We start from the raw sequence: 4,806 nt of genomic DNA, 5'->3' as shown, positions 1-4,806 counted from the left end.
AAGAAAAAGGAATAAAAACAATTATCTTACAAAAAAACTGAAATATGTAAATTTCACCTCTACTTTGCTTTAAATTCTTGTGAAACACCTAAAAGGTTAATAAACTTTCTGAATGCTGTTTTGAATATTTTGAGGGGCCTAGTTTCTAAAATGGGGTGTTTTATAGGGGTTTCTAATATATAGGCCCCCCCAAAGCCACTTCAGAACTAAACTGGTAACTTAAAAAAAAAAAAAAAGAGGCTTTTTCTTATACCACACCCCAATGTACTGTATGGCCGTGTCCAGGATGCGTTATGAGGCAATACTTCGCTTCTTACATTATACTGATAATGAGCAGCGCCCACCCCGAGATGACCCCAGTTTTGACCGTTTGTATAAACGGAGACCCCTATTAGACCATTTTAGTGCCCGGTTTTCCAAAGCATACACCCCCGAGAATTGTATTTCTATTGATGAGTCCCTGGTCCATTTTAAAGGGAGGCTTCAATTCCACCAGTACCTGCCGTGTAAGAGGGCAAGGTATGGCGTGAAGATGTATAAGTTGTGCGAGAGTGCATCAGGGTATACTTACAAGGACAGCAGTATTCAGCCCTTAGAATGCCCCCCCTTACTGGGAGTTAACGCAAAAATTGGGTGGGATTTGGTGCACCCACTGCTGGACCAGGTTTACCACCTCTAACTGGATAATTTTTATACCAGCGTCCTACTCTTCAAGTGCCTCGCTTCCAGAAGTACTGTGGCATGCGGCACTGCTAGAAGAAATCGGAGAGGCCTCCTGTGAAGGATTTGCCTGACACAGCTTCTGTGTCAATGCCCGTGGTTAATAAGCCTGCATCTGTGTCTAGGTCTGCTAGAGTGACTCGATCTGCTACCACTCAGGCTGGTAGGCTGAGGAGTGGGAGAGCCTATCGCAGCCTGGCCAGACGGTTCTAGCTCCCGCCCTTGGTCTACTTATAACTTCATTTGATGCTTGTCCTTTGCCTGTGATTCTCTTGTTTCCTGGCTCTGCTGTTTCTGCTGTTACCATTGACCTCTGCTTCATATTGACCCTGGCTTGACTGACTATTCTCCTGCTCTGCATTTGTTAACACGTACACTCCTGGTTTGACTCGGCTCATCCACTACTCTGTTGCTCACGGTTTTGCCGTGGACAACTGCCCCACTTCCCTTTGCTTTTGTGTACCCTTGTCTTGTTTGTCTGTCGTGCACATATTGAGCATATGGACCGTCGCCCATTTGTACACCGTCGCCTAGGACGGGCTGTGAAAGTAGGCAGGGTCTGAGTGGCGGATAGATTAGGGCTCACCTGTCTGTCTCCCTATCCTGACATTACACCTCCCTAAGACACTGCTTGGGCAAACAAGAAGGGGTGGAAGCAGGGCACATTCTAGCAGCAACATATTGTGTGTTAAGTACAAGGACAAGAGAGATGTCGTTGTATTGACAACAATACATGGCCATACCAGTGCCCATGTACCTGTACGAGGTACCAGTACAGAGAACCCCAAACCAGACTGCATCCTGGACTACAATAGGTGCATGGGAGGGGTGGACTTGTCAGATCAAGTCCTGAAGCCCTACAGCGCCATGCGGTGTGGTATAAGAAGCTGGCCGTGCACATCATTCAGATTGCATTGTTTAATGCGTACCTACTACATCGATGTAAAGGCCAGATGGGAACTTTCCTGGAATTTCAAGAGGTGGTTATCAAGAACCTAATCTTTAGGGACCATGAAGGGGGGCACCAAGTACTTCTGGAAGCAAGGCAACACACATCGTACCAGGGCAATACTTTCCAGGAGGAGTTCCCCAAACTGGCAAGAAGGGAAAAAGTCAAAAGAAGTGCAAAGTATGCTATAAGAGGGGGATAGGGTAAGACACAATATATCAATATGACACGTGTCCCGAAAAACCAGGGCTCTGTATGAAAGTGTTTTAAAATGTATCATACATCCCTTGATTTTCAATCTACCCCAGTTTTACTTACCATGATGCACTCCGCACAGCTTATCCCCCTCATCTTTACACTCTGGGCCCTGCTGTCTGCCCAGGCAGCTGTTAACATCCACATGTAGGGTATTGCTGTACCCGTGAGAACCCACATTACTGTTTATGGGATGTATGTCTCCGGTGGCGCATGCTGGGCACAATATATCGGACACTGAAATGGCATATATGTATAGAAAATTGCAAATCTCACTCTGCACTATCTGCTGCGCATTATCTTTTAAACAATACCTGTGGGGTCAAAATGCTCACTACACCTCTAGATGAATGCCTTAAGGGGTGTAGTTTTTAAAACGGGGTCACTTCTCGGGGGTTTCAACTGTACTGGTACCTCAGGGGCTTCTGCATACATGACTTAGTACCAGAAAATCCCCAGTAGGCCAAATGGTGGTCCTTTCCTTCTTAGCCCTCCCATGGGCCCAGTTTATCACACATTTTTTTTAATTCACAGCCCATTTCAAATAAATTCTGAGAATAAACTGTGGGGTCTAAATGGTCACAACACCCATAAATGAATTCCTTGAGGGGTTTAGTTTCCAAAATGGGGTCACTTCTGGTGGGTTTCCATTGCTTTGATACCTCTGGGGCTCTGCAAATTCGACATGGCACCCGAAAACCAATCCAGCAAAATCTGGACTCCAAAGAACACATAGCGCTTCTTTCCTTCTGAGACCTCCCATGGGCCCAAACGGCAGTTTATCACCACAAATGGGATATTACCGCACTCAGGACAAATTGGGCAACAAAATGGGGCATTTTCCATGCGAAAATAAGAAATTTTGATCAAAAATGACATCTTATTGGAAAACATTTCATCTTTTTAATTTCACAGCCCAATTCAAAGACGCTCTGTGAAAAAACTGTGGGGTCAAAATGGTAACAACAACCATAAATGAATTCCTTGAGGGGTGCAGTTTCCAAAATGGGGTCACTTTTGAGGGATTCCTACTTTTTTGGCACCTAAACACCTCTTCAAACCTGGCATGCTGCCTAAAATATATTCTAATAAAAATGAGGCCCCAAAATGCACTAGGTGCTTCTTTGCTTCTGGGGCTTGTGTTTTAGTCCAAGAGCACACTAGAGCCACATGTGGGACATTTCTAAAAACGGCAGAATCTGTAAAATACATATTTAGTAGTGTTTCTCTGGTAAAACCTGTGTTACAGAAAAAAATAGAATAAAATTAAATTCAGCAAGAAAAATGAAATTTGCAAATTTCACCTCCACTTTGCTTTAATTCCTGTGAAATGCCTAAAGGGTTAAAAAAAACTTTCTAAATGCTGTTTTGAATACTTTGAGGGGTCTAGTTTTTAAAACGGGAAGTTTTGTGGGTGTTTCTAATACATAGGTGCCTCAAAGCCACTTCAGAACTGAACAGGTACCTTAAAAAATAGGCTTTTGAAATTTTCTTAAAAATATGAGAAATTGCTGTTTATGTTCAAAAAATCATGCCAATCTAAAGTAGAATTATGGGAAATGTGAACTAGTAAATATTTTGGTTGGTATAACCATCTGTTTTACAAGCAGATGCATTTTTTACTTTAGAAAAATTCTATTTTTTCTACATTTTCTCTAAATTTTGCAATTTTTCATTAATAAACACTGAACATATCAACAACATTTTACAGCTAACATAAAGCCCAATGTCTCACGAGAAAACATTCTCAGAATCGCTTGGATAGGTTTAAGCATTTCGACATTATTACCACATAAAGTTAAATATGTCAGATTTGAAAAATGGGCTCTGAGCCCTAAGTCCCGAACTAGGCTGCGTCCTTAAGTGGTTAAGCAACTATCAAATATATCAATGTTTTACATCTCCTAGCACTCTTTGTCCTAAAGTATATAATCCAGTACATATGGCGGCACGTTCCATACACTCTGTATTGTGTAAGTTGCAGCCGCGCACATAACAATTACCAGTCACACTTATGGATTGATGTTAATGATTTATTTAAGGTTTTTGTGGATCAAAATATATAATGGTAAAGATGACGGTAATACAAGATCCAGCAAAAACTACGGAATATGTCACAGTATATACTGTAGTATCAGTTAGGGGTGGAAAATCTGGATTCGACAGACACAAGAAGAGATGACATATTGTCCTGTTCTGAACCTGGTCTTCTGGGTGATATTGATGCCCTGGTGACCACATTGATGTCTCTTCAGTGACAGATGTTGTAGAAATGTTAAGTCTCGCCATTGGAATTCTTGTAAGATGGCGGATTCTGCCCTTGGTTGTTATTGGTGTTGATGTTCTGTTGATATCTGCTGACTTGTTCTGGGGGGAGAAGCACACAACCCTATTAAATATTGATCATTCAGGCTGCTTGATAAATATAGAGAGGGGACACATCCAGAGGAACTTACCTTTCTATCAGCATTGATGGTGGCTCCTCCGGTGACAGGGAGCGCTATTCTCGCCAGATGTACTGCGGAATTGATGTTTATGCTGCAAGACAAATATTTGCTATTAATGTTCTATAATGTGTGTTTCTTAGCAGACACAAAATCTAGAAGACTTTTTAAGGTGATTTGAGGTAAATAAATTTCTTAATTGATCCTTGGCGTCACACTACAAACCTTGAAGATGGTTGATGCAAGCAGTGGGTCTGACCTAGAGCTGTGCTCGGTATTGGTTCAGAGTGCACAAGACCTATAGGAGGTGCACGAATAGGGTCCCAACCCAATCGTATGTAGAGAAGTATTCGGCACACAGACAAATATGATTCAAAACTTCTTTTGTTTTATTTGTATTGTATTCAAATGCCATGGGCGGAGTGCAACGTTTCGGTC

At 42.1% G+C, this 4,806-nt stretch overlaps 1 long non-coding RNA gene across 1 annotated transcript; it reads right to left on the bottom strand.

Moving 5' to 3' along the window:
- Window positions 1–3,943: 3,943 nt before the first annotated feature.
- Window positions 3,944–4,456, bottom strand: LOC142681491 (uncharacterized). Its single transcript, XR_012853392.1, has 2 exons — window positions 4,381–4,456; window positions 3,944–4,291 (listed from the first exon to the last, which is right to left on the bottom strand). It is a non-coding gene; the product is annotated as an uncharacterized LOC142681491 (long non-coding RNA).
- Between the last annotated feature and the right edge of the window lie 350 nt (window positions 4,457–4,806).

This window comes from Rhinoderma darwinii (assembly GCF_050947455.1).
Source record: "Rhinoderma darwinii isolate aRhiDar2 chromosome 2 unlocalized genomic scaffold, aRhiDar2.hap1 SUPER_2_unloc_59, whole genome shotgun sequence".
NCBI lineage: Eukaryota > Metazoa > Chordata > Amphibia > Anura > Rhinodermatidae > Rhinoderma > Rhinoderma darwinii.
Note: the sequence above shows the minus strand (reverse complement) of the source record. Positions and strands in the feature narration are given on the sequence as shown.